At 38.2% G+C, this 12,651-nt stretch overlaps 1 long non-coding RNA gene across 1 annotated transcript in view; it reads left to right on the top strand.

Annotated features, from left to right (window-relative positions):
- LOC118163220 overlaps positions 1-12,101 on the top strand; it is a 742,076-nt gene extending 729,975 nt beyond the window's left edge. The window contains exon 3 of the long non-coding RNA XR_004748928.1: positions 12,074-12,101. This is a non-coding gene — a long non-coding RNA (uncharacterized LOC118163220). The remainder of the gene's footprint in view (positions 1-12,073) is intronic.
- Positions 12,102-12,651: the final 550 nt, after the last annotated feature.

Here is a 12,651-nt window from a genome sequence, read left to right as displayed (position 1 = left end):
TGGGATCATTTCAAATAATGAAAGACAGCCACTCTTTGACAATACGTAATATAAACGTATGACCAATTCTAACAAGTATGGCAGAAAAACACTGAAAGCAGAGCAATTTGTCAAAAAACATTTAAGATTTTTTTTTCTTAAATAAAAATTCCTTAAGAAATAATTACCTTTCAATTAAATGATTGTTAATTAGAATACTGACTGAAAAGTAACAATTACTTTTTATCGTTATGACATATAAGCATGTGTTTCTTAACACTTCAATTGGATAGATTTCCTAGATGGGTATTTTTCTCAGTATATAACATTTCCATGTGTGTCACAATGATTTTCCCCCATTCACCATAAGAAGAAACACTGAAATATTTCATTAACATGGGCTACAATCAACCAAATATAAAAAAAAAAAAAAAAGAAAAAAGAAAAAAAAATGAAAAAAAAAAAAAGAGTTTGTATGACAAAATCATTGCTGCTTCATGGTGAAAATTTAAAACTAAAGTAAAAAGAACCCTTGCCTCCATGAAAAAGAGACATATTTAAAATTACATATTTTTTTTCATCACTTATGACAAGAAAAGTAGCATTTAGAGAAATATTTTGTCTTTGAACACTGGCAGATTTTAACGTGAAATTAAAATCTTGTTTCTCTATTTATGTATTATGATTTATTTATTGTGACTTTTAAAATAAAGTAGAGCAAAATGATTACTAAGTTATTAGTTTCTTTGGACATTATGGTGAAATAATTTTGTCACTTTGAAGTTTTACACTAAATCTAGTCATCTGCAGCTTTAACTGCATTCATGTAACAAGTCAGAAGACAAATATTCTGATATACCTGAGACTTTTTTTTTTTTTTTTTTTTTTTTTTTTTTTAGGACTTGAAATATTTCCATTTAAATGTGCCTTTTCCTTGTGAATGTCTGGAAATGAAACACCTGGGAATCGACTTAGAATCATATATTCAGCTTCCAGTTTTCTAAAACCTGGGTAAATGTATTGCAACCTATGCACTCTTCTAAACTCTATAAGATACCGAAGGGACTTAGTTCTGCCTGGCTTAATGAGCATAAAAACCTCAGGTTTTTAGATCCTTAGGCAATTACATCAAATGTAATTTTGGACCTTGTAACATGTTTCTATTTATTTTAATATGCTATTCTTTCACATGCAAGTGTTTGTTTGTTTTGTTTGTTTGTTTTTCTTTATGTATGTTTAATTAGAAAAACTAATTGGACTAATTTATTGGTGGAACTACACTGGATATCTGGTGGTTGTGGAACACCACCATAACTGCTCTCTCACTCCCACTCCTCAAAGGAAAAGGGGAAGAAAATACAATGGAAGGGGCTCAAGGACTAAGATAAGGACAGGGAAATCACTAAATAGTGATAATCACAGGCAAAACAGACTCAGCATAGGGAGATAATGCAATTTATTACCTATTACTAACAAGCTAGAACAGTGAGAAACAAAAAACAAGCCAAAAACACCTTCCCCTCATATGTCCTATTCTAAAATGGGAAATGGGGGCTGTGATCAGTCCCTAACACTTTGTCTCTGCTGCTCCTTCACAGTTACTCTCTTACCCTGCTCCAACATAGGGTCTCTCCCACGGGATGCCGTCTTTCCCAAACTGATCCTGCCGGGCTTCCCACAGGTAGCAGCTCTTCAAGAACTGCTCCACTGTGGGTCTGTACCACTGAGTCCATCCGTCAGGAGCAAGCTGCTCCAACATGGGTCCCCCACAGGTGGCAGCTCCCCCCAGACCCTCTGCATCTGCATGGGTGTAGGTTACACAGAACCAATGAGAAATGACAGGACCATCATTCCTGACTGTCACCAATTTTCCATTAGATAATAAAACATCTGAGACAGGAGAAGTCTTGAAATGCCTAGCACTGCAATTTCTGCTGTTCATATATTTTTCCATGTTATAGAATCCAGAGTCTGTTTTTAGTGCCCAACCACATTTTATAGTGCATGGGAAGAGTTACAAATCTAGAGTAATCCATGAAGCCAAACTGCTGTGCTAAGCAGAGTAAATTTGCTAGTGGAAAATCGTGAGGAGAGCTGCAGGTCTACCTCATTTATCAGAAAGGCACTTTATTGCAGTCTAACAAAAGAACAAAAAAAAAAAACAAAACAACAACAACAACAATAATAATAATAATAATAATAAAACTCCTTTCATTTAACATTAAGGATCCATCTTCTCACCCTAAGGACCTTTACCACACACACAAAAAATCTCTCATAAAATGCTATGTACCTGGTCTCTTTCTTTTAATACTTGTGTCTTGGGTTTATGTGGCAAGGTTTTATTAGCAAGGGGCTGCAGACCTCTGTGAGAGGCCTGAAGCTGCCTCATGTCAGATCCAGCCAGATACAAAGGGACCCACTGCTGGCCTGAGCTGAGCCAGTGAGTGATGTTGATTGAGCCTCTGCAAGAGCAGACTTAAGGGAAAAAAAAAAAAAAAAAAATATCTGTTGCACAACACCACTTGGTAGAGTGAGGAGTGAGAAACAGCCCTGCAGACATGCAGACACCATGCTGTTAAGAAAGAGGGGGAGGAGGTGCCAAAGCGGAAATCCCCTGTGAGCCTGTGGAGAGGCCCATGGTAGAGCAGGTTGTCCCTTGCAGCTTGTGGTGTACCACAGCAGAGCAGATCTCCATGCTGCAGCCCATGGAGAGAAGCCCACACAGCAGCAGGGGATCTGGGGGGAGCTGCCACCCGTGGGTTACCATGTTGGAGCAGTTTGCTCCTGATGGATGGACCATGTGGTACAGACCCATGTTGGAGCAGTTCCTGAAGAGCTGATGCCTGTGGGATCAGATTGGGAAGGAAGGCATCCATCCTATGGGAGGGACCCCACACTGGAGCAGGGTCAGAAGGTGACCATGAAAGAGCGGCAGAGACACAGTGTTAGGGACTGACCACATCCCCCATTCCCTGTTCACTTCAGCTGCTCAGGGGGAGGACATAGAAGAGAGTGGATGAGGAGAAGATGCTTTTAGCTTGCTTTTAGTTTTAATTTTATTTAAACAATAAATGTTATTAATCTCCATATTCTGAGTCTATTTTGCAAGTAATGGTACTTGGTGAGCAATCTCCCTGTCATTATCTAAATCCTTAAGCCATTTTTGATCATATTTTCACACCCTCTTCCTTACAGGAGTGGGAGTAAATAGGTATGGTGGAGTTTAGCTGCCCATCGGGATGAAATCACCACAACCTTGATGAAGAAGAACATAGAAAGCTAATATTCCTACACAAGTGCACAATCACAAGTCAAAAAATAATGTGATGGTTTAATGTTTTAGTACTAATGCTGTAGTTTCCTTTGTTTTTTGGTTTTGTTTTCTGTAGTAGTGCGCTTTGCAGTGGTGAATTACCATGTAAAGTAGAAGTGAATTCAGCTTCTGAATCTGATAAAACTTGCACTGCTTGTGTTTTAAGCATGCAATCACCTGAAGCAGATGTTCCAGAAAGGCAGTTTCTATTCTGATATACATCCTCATTGTGTGATTTTACTTGTGTCTATTTTTATAATGAAAATGCAGTACTGACATCCCTAGTAAACAAAGTTCTCCTCACTTTATTCAAACATAAAGGAGACATGAAGAGATATCAGAGGTTTACCCACAAGCACTTTAGATTGAAACTAGCACTCCAATAACACACCTTTGCTTTTTCAGTTTTAAGTCTCAGTCTGTGTGGTGGGGCAGACCTTGGCCAGCTGCCAGATCCACACCCAACCACTTCTCTTTTTCAGTGAGACAAAGGGAGAAAACAAGGTGGAAAAAACTTGTGGGATGAGATAACAACAGGAAGATCATCTGATGAATTCAGTTCTGACCTGCGGTGGGTCTGTTGGAACTGGCTGGAACCAACCCAGCCTCTTCTCACAGAGGCTTCTCTACAGCTTCCAACCCCCAAGAAAAATCATGCCACTTACCCCAATACAGTCTGTTGTCAAAAAGCAAATTATTAAAATATTTTAATTTTATTTGATCTCTATCAAATAAATATGGGAGACTAGAACAAAACTACAAGGTCATCTAAAATGGTTCTCAAAACAGCATGAAAAATGAAGAAATAAATACAAAGTCAATTAAATACACTTAATTTTAGTAATATTATGCTATTATACTTACTTTCATAGAATTTTAGGTACATAATATTTTTAGTAGATTTGAAGAAAAAAAAAATCTCCCAGTGGAAAACAATGAATCCTCAAAACAATTTTGTCTCAAACATGGATGAAATATTTTAATAGAAAAACTTTTGATTATTTATAAATCAGAACGATTTGAGATAGATAATTTAGTCCATTTTTAGTCTGGAAATATGCAGGTACTCCATTGCTTATCAAGTGAGCAAATGTGTGTGTTATGTATATTTTGGGACTCTGATTAAATTCAAGTATATTAATCCCTCTGCTCTCTCATAAGCTTGGCTCTTCACTTTATACAAAATAAATTGTAACATAAATAAAATACACTACTCTATTTATTACAAAAACAGAATGAAAGGAAAAGTCTCATCTTAGGTAAGCTTCTTCCTTGGCAGCATTTTTGTAATTTTATGGACATTATCATCTGAAAACTGAAATGTCTTGAGATACTCACCTTCTAAGGACTAATAAGACACATAATAAAGTATAAACCTACAAGTTAGGCTGTCTTTTGCTATATCTTGCCATTTTCTACAACTATTGCAAGAGATATAGTAAATGTTGACCTTGTGCCATTGAAGAAAAAATATTGTGACAGTCTTAAGGAAAATAAAGTGTTAGCTTAAGTGTTAGAAAATTTGGAAAATTCAGTAAGTAAACCAAAGTTATAATATTTTATTTTTCCTTAAGTAATATTGATACAATGTCCTTGGCCAAAATGTTTATCACTATTATTAGTATGAGGTAGTTGTATAAAATCTATGTAATTTCAAGCTAACTTTCAATATCCATCAGGGAAAGAAGGTGCTACAGGTTTATTATCAAGTCATTGTTTTCAGTGCCTGTATGTGCACCATAATGGTTGCAATTTTTGCATTATATGTCTGCAATTTTCTTTAAAAATATGTTTTAAATTGGCTATGAAAAAAAAAAAAAAAGTCTCAGTAAGGTTTGGATGGGGATGTAATCAGTATAGCATTCAGGACATTTAAAATAGCTTTTGATGGTTATCTGACATGTTTATGAGTTTCATTTAGTCACCTATATTAGTCACTTCTCATTAAGCCTCTACTATTGAGTGCCTTATTAAACTTATTTAGTCACTTCTAAGAAGGACTATTGCAGAAGAACATTCTGTAACAAAAGATTTAAAATTTTCAATACAACAAATGAGAATTCTTTACGCAAAATATGGTCATTTTTAAAACAGAAAGAGATTTCAGGATCAGCATGCAGTTTGCTGTCCTTTTCAAGCTTTAACCACTCAGGGCAACACTGTCAAGGTATAACCACACAGGGCTACACTATTAATTAAACATTTCTGGGGTAAGAAGCAGATCTGTTTAAATTTTATGTTTTCACTGTCTGATTTATTGTGTCAAATACATTAAAGAAAATTGAAGGAACCTTTAGTACAGAAGACACTGATTTGTATCTAATGGTTTACATTTTTCCATTGAATTTCCAAATAAAAGTGTTGCTTAATTTTGCTTTTTTTTAGTCAAGATTTTTATTATTGAGGAAAAATATTTTTGTATGGAACAAGAGATTTTAGGCTCATATTGACAATAATTAGATCATTTGTAGCCTTTTTATTTTGTACTTGTCATTTTGTTGCTCGGTTTGTTTCTGCACATATCGTGTTGTCATTGCAAAGGAATACATTGCCTTTTTGAACAGACACAGCTGTCAGTGACACTGGTCACATAAAGTAACAGCTCAGCCAAAGCCAAATGCAGTCCATTTTTAAGACACATCTGAACTTTAGTAGGCTTTGTATCAGGCTCACATGCCCTTTTCCATCTCCATTTTCGTCAGGCAAGCAAGATCTTTTTTGCAGGAAACCCATAAGGCTTTGTGGTGCAAGAGCTGACAGTGGGAGGTCAGAACATGAAGAACCCAGGCTGGGTGCAGAAATGTCTTCAGAGCCCCACTTAGAGCCCTAACACGTGAATAAACAGTTCTACCAGTCTCTCATCTAAAGAAGTTAAAGTAGCTCAAGAGGACAGCTTTGAAGCAGTTAGAAAGGAAAAATTGCATCTTTCCTGATTCTTATGGATCTCTAAAGGACAGATATTGGAAAATGTGTGTACAGGTAGGAATGTGTTGAAAGCTGTTTTAATATACTTATGTAGCAAATAAATTTATCCATTTTGCAGGTACATTTATAGTTGTTTGCTTGTTTGTTTTGAAAATGAAAACCTCTCTGACACTTACAAGCTATCATTTTGTACCCTTTTTAGTTTATCGATACCTAATGCATGAATATAAGAACCAGCTGACTGCAAACATTTTTATTTTAATATGTTCACTAAATGTACTGTTAAATTGTCCAAAATAAATAAATAAATAAATAAAATCATACAGTATTTGCTATTTGGGTGTCTCAACAACTCAAATCAGATTCATCCAAAGGTCTGTAAACCTTTAAAGAGAACTTGAACCCAGTTTCAGAGTAAGCTGTATATTTTATACGTGTTTTGAAATGATAGAAAATTTAGAATATACCAAAGCCTTTAACAAATATATAAAGAAATTAATTAGTGCATAATAACCTGAAAGATATAAAATAAAGAATCATATATAACACTGGTAAATCTTCCAGATAGTCACCTAGTGAGAAAGAATTGTGGTATTTATGAACAAGATTAATATTACTCGTAACACAGCAGCATCTAGATCTATGGCACATCTGTGACCATGTGTGTCTTTATTCCCTTTATGGAATTTCATACAAACTCATACTATTTAAAAGGAATAATATAATATAAGGAAGATGAAACAGAAAAAGAAACAGAAAATGGAAAGTAGAATGGGAAGGAAAGGAAACTTAGGGTTTAACAATATCTCCATTACTAAATAGGAATTCAAGATGCAATGATACTAAGTAATATGATCAGTATCACACGTGACATCAACCATTCCACTGGCAGAGCAGAAAGCACCAAGTACACATTAACCTCACACTAAGATGTGCATAGGCCAATGGCATGACCTTACGTGACGCTCATGCCAGAATGGCAAGCACTTCTCTCAGGGCAAAGGCTGCAGCACTGGCTTTGCAGTCTGCACCATCTACCCCAGCAGTGGTTGATTCCTCCACCCAAAAAGAGCTATCGGTGTGTGATGCTCCAGTGCAGTCTTCTGACTGCTGGAAGTGCCTCTATCTTTCCCCTGGGGCAGGGACAGGTGGCAGACCTACCTGCAAGAGGTGTGCCCAGGTGGAGGACCTCCAGCACCAGGTGGCCTAGCCGCAGGAGGCAGCAAGAAAGCATCATGGAGGCTGAGGAGAAGTTAGCTGGATTCCAGTACAGTCTGTAGGGCACACAGCAGAAAGCTCTAAAAGAGAGCTTATGGGTTAGGATTACAGGGAGGGCATGGACAGGGGACGTTATACTGGGAATGTGCTACAGGACACCTGATCAGGAAGACCAACCGGATGAGGCAATCTATAGACAGATAGAAGCAGCCTCATGTTCACAAGCCCTGGGTCTCATGGGGGACTTGTACCACCCCAATATCTGTTGGAGGGACAGCACAGCAAGGCACAGGCAATCCAGGAGGTTCCTGGAATGCATTGATGACAACTTCCTTCTCCATGTGATAGAGGAGCCAAAAAGTGCTATGCTGGACCTTCTTTTCACCAACAAGGAAGGGCTGGTGTGTAATATGAAACTCAGGGCAGCCTTGGCTGCAGTGAGCATGAAATGGGGCAGTTTAGGATCCTGAGGGCATCAAGGAAGGCACAAAGCAAGCTCACTACCCTGAACTTTAAGAGAGCAGACTTGACCCACTTCAGCGATCTGCTTGGTAGAGTACCATGGGATGAAGCCTGGGAGGTGCCCAGGCAAGCTTGTTAATATTCCAGGATCACCTCCTTCAAACTCAGGAGCAATACATCCCAACAAAGAGGAAGTTGGGCAAACTCCATGAGGCCTGCATGGATGAACATGGAGTTCCTCATCAAGCTTAAATGGAAAAAAGGCCAACAGGGAATGGAAGCAAGGCTGAGATACTCAGTTACTTTCTTGCCTCAGATCTTACCAGCAATTGCTCCAGCCACATAGCCCAAACTCCAAAAGGCAAAGACAGGGACTGGAAGAATGAAGAGCCAGCCACTGTAGGAGAAGATCAGGTTTGAGACCAGCTAAGGAATCTGAAGGTGCACAAGTCCATGGGACCTGATGAGATGCATCTAAGCTATTAAGAGAATTGGCAGATGTAGTTGCCAAACCACTGTCTATCATATTTGAGAAGTCATAGCAGTCTGTTCCCACAGAAGTTCCCACTGACTAGAAGTAGGAAAGCATAACCCTTATTTTTAAAAAGGGAAAAAAAAAAAAAAAAAAAAGGAAGACCCAGGGAACTACGGGCTAGTCAAGTCTGACTTCTGTGCCCAGCAAGATCATGGAGCAGATTCTACTGGGAGCTATACTACGGTACATGGAAAATAATGAGGTGACCGGTGACAGACAACTTGGTTTCGCTAAGGACAGATCATGCCTGACAAACCTGGTGGCCTTCTATGATGGGGTTACAGCAATGGTGGATAGAGGAAGAGCAACTGACATAATCTACCTGGACTTGTGAAAAGCATTTGACACTGTCCTGCATGATATCCTTGTCTCTAAAATAGAGAGACATGGATTTGACGGATAGACCACTTGTTGGGTAAGGAACTGGATGGATGTTAGCTCTCAAAGATTTGAGGTCAATGGCTCCATATCCAAGTGGAGATCAGTAACAAGCAGTATTCCTCTGAGGTCAGTATTGGGACAGTCACTGTTTAACATCTTTGTCGGTGACATGGATGTTGCGATTGAGTGCACCCTCTGCAAGTTTGCCAACGACAACAAGCTGTGTAGTGCAGTTGATATGCTGGAGGGAAGGGATGCTGTCCAGAGCGATCTTGACAGGCTTGAGAGGTGGGCCTGTGTTAATCTCATGAGGTTCAGCAAGGTCAAGTGCAAGGTTCTGTGTCAGGGTTGGGGCAATCCCAAGCACAAATACAGGCTGGGTGGATAATGGATTGAGAGCAGCCCTGTAGAGAAGGGCCCTTGGATGTTGTTTTATGAGAATTTCAACATGAGCCAGTCAGTAATGTGTACTTGCAGCCTAGAAAGCCAACAGTTTCTTGGGCTGCTTCAAAAGAAGCATGGCCAGCAGGGTGAGAGAGGTGAGGTCCCCCTCTACTCTGCTCTCTTGAGATCCAAGGTCTCATGAGAGGTAGGTTCTTCTCTACTCTACTCTTGTGAGATCCCACCTGGAGTGCTGTGCTCAGTTGTGGGGCACCCAGCACAAGAAGGACATGAAAGTATTAGAACACGTCCAGAGGAGGGCCACAAGGAAGAGGCTGGAGCACCTCTTTTATGAAGACAGACTGAGGGAGTGGGGATTATTCAACCTGAAGAGAAGGCTCTGGGGAGAACTTATAGCAGAATTCTAGTACCTGAAGTGGGCCTACAGAAAAGCTGGGGAGGGACTCTTTTTCAAGGAGTATAGTGATAGGAAAAGAAGTAATAGTTTTACACTGAATAATGGATTTTGATTGGATGTTAGGAGGAAATTCTTTACTGTGAGTGTGATGAAGCACTGGAAGAGCTTGCCCAGAAGCTGTGGATGCCTAATCCCTGGAAGTGTTCAAGGCCAGGTTAGATGGTGCTTTGAGTAACTTGTTCTAGTGTAAGTTGTCCCTGTCCTTGGCATGAGTGTTGGAATTAGATGATCGTTAAGGTCCCTTCCAACCTAAACCATTCTTTGATTCTATTCTCTATGGTTCTTTGATTCAAAGGATCGATAGTAGTTGAATTGCTGAAAAAAAAAAAAAAAAAAAAAAAAAAAGAAGACACCACCCTGGGGTTTACTGTGTCACAGAAAACCAATAAGGTTGGGAAACCAAGACGATCTAACCTTTCTCAGGGACAAATCAATGATGGGAGTGTCTAGCAAGATAGAAGTGGCTACATCAAATCTGTGAATTAAATTAAAATTTTGTCACAATGAGATGAGATTACTTGAGTAGATTCATTGTAGAGATAAAATTTTAAGCACTGGTGTTTTTGTTTGTTTGTTTGTTTGTTTGTTTTGTTTACTTTTTTCCTCAAATTGCTGTATTCTCAATAATAGATTTATCTAGTGTTTATCTCTAGACTTTTTTACATTTATTATCTACACATACTATTTTACAACTGAGTTCTCCTTTGATATTATCCTAAAGTCATCTGATCCACATAATAAAAAATTACATTATTATCATTTATTCTTTTGTATAAAAAAGATTATTTTGTTTCTGTAAGGAGCAAAGTCTTGCATCTTATAAAGTCTGGAAGAATGTTCTAGGAATTTTTCTTGGTAGAAACACAAACAAGAAAAGATTTGAAGTGTGAAAAGCAATAGATTAAATAGCATTATGTAACAATATAAAAAATCTAAAGTTGCCTTTTAAAGTTACATATGCCCTGCCTAATGAATTACAGACAGTGCTATGGTGTGTGGAGTGAGGGTCCCTGTATCATGCCCTGCAGCCCACCTTCACCCACTGAAACATTAGTAACTTTGCTATTGTTGGCTCACAGCCCCTACCTAGTCTTTGCTCTGCCTTCACTTAGAGGAGAGGAGAAGTTCAGATAATTTACTGGAAGTTAATAAAACTTCAGGTGTAATTTACTACAGGATGATTTGCCCATGGATCAGACACAACTTTGTGAGTGATATAGGTACAATGTCATTTGCTGTTTTTTTTCTGCTAGCTTTGTAGCTTTGGCTGGCTCACTTTTCCTCACCTGCCCATAGAATTATTTTGAAAAGCAAGAAATGTGCTTCCACAGAAATGAGGGAAAACAGACTACATATCTTTCCTCTAAATTTGGCCTTTCCTTATTTTTCTGTGTGTTTTTCTTTATTATTCTGCCTGAATTAGTCAAAGGAGTTACAAATTTATAAATAGAAAGTGTATAATTTGCATTGCTATGCAAAAGTGATATATTACATTCACTGTAATGGTTGTTTTGATAATAATACACAAGATGGATAAAATGGTATGCTATTTTTAATAAATAAAAAAGAACATTTTAAAATATATTCCAATAATTTTATATATATTCCAGTAATTCTCCTGATACGGAGAGTTTGTTTAAATATATAGTCCTAGGCTCTAGGTCTTTTTTTTTTTTTTTTTTTTTTTTTTTTGTCGCATTGGCACTACTGATTCTGTTTCTGTGTCACTGTTGCTAGTATACATATGTCCATGTTTCCTACTTTCCATTTGTTATAATGCTTAAGCTAGAATCAAATGTTACCTACAGGTAATATTTCACTTGCTACATGTAATGTAGTGGTTTTGCTTATGGGCAGACAGAAAATAAATTTGGAGGTATCTATACATCTGTATCTATAAAGCCTGGGGACAGACAGGTACACATATTTATACATTCCTTCCCCCAAAAATGAAGTCTGGGGTGGAGATAACAAGATGCTTAGAGCTGTAATATAAAGTACTTGATTAGATTTCATTGTCACTACAAAAAAAAAAAAAAAAAAAAAAGTTAACTGAGTTAAGACAAGCTCAATAATTTACCTAAGCTTTATACATGAAGCCAGGCTTAACTGTTTAACTCACATCAGATTATAATTATGAAGCAATACATGCTATATTTTACATGAGCCAGTCAGTAATGTGTACTTGCAGCCTAGAAAACTTGGGCTGCATCAAAATATGGCTGTCAGAGTGAGGAGGCTGATTCTCCCCCTCTACTCTGCTCTCATGAGAGCCCACCTAGAATACTGTGTTCAGCCATGGGGTTCCCAGCACAGGAAGGACATGAAAGTATTAGGATAAGTCCAGAGGAGGGCCACAAAGATCGTTAAGGGGCTCAACTCACACCTCACTGATGAGGAAGTTGGGGTTATTCAGCCTGTAGAAGAGGACTTTCCACTGAGACCTCATTGCAGCCTTCCAGTACGTAAAGGGGGTCTACAAGAAAGCAGCAGAGGGTCTCTTATTCTGTGTGTTTAGTGATAGGACAAGGGGTAATGGTTTTAAGGTGAAGAAAGAGACTGAGATTGGATGCTAGGAGGAAATTCTTTACCATGTTTGTGGTGAAGCAGTGGAAGAGGTGGGGCAGAGAAGTTGTTAGTGTCCCATCCCTGGAAGTGTTTAAGGCAAAGTTGGACTGGGATTTGAGCAGTCTTTTCTAGTGGAAGGTGTCCCTGTCCGTGGCAGGGGTGTTGGAATTAAATGATCTTTAAGGTCCCTTCCAATCCACACCATTTTATAATTCTGATTCTATGTTTGAGAAGGCATTTTGAATCTCCTAAATACTAGCATAATGAGTTATCTAGAACTGATATTAATTCATAGAATCATAGAATCATTTATGTTGGAAAAGATCTTCCAAGATCATCGTGTCCAACCTGGATTCATCAGCCTGACCTACCAAATCTCATAACTAAGCTATATCCCTTAGTGCCGTG

The sequence above is a fragment of the Oxyura jamaicensis genome, chromosome 1 (genome assembly GCF_011077185.1).
Source record: "Oxyura jamaicensis isolate SHBP4307 breed ruddy duck chromosome 1, BPBGC_Ojam_1.0, whole genome shotgun sequence".
Classification (NCBI taxonomy): Eukaryota; Metazoa; Chordata; class Aves; order Anseriformes; family Anatidae; genus Oxyura; species Oxyura jamaicensis.
Note: the sequence above shows the minus strand (reverse complement) of the source record. Positions and strands in the feature narration are given on the sequence as shown.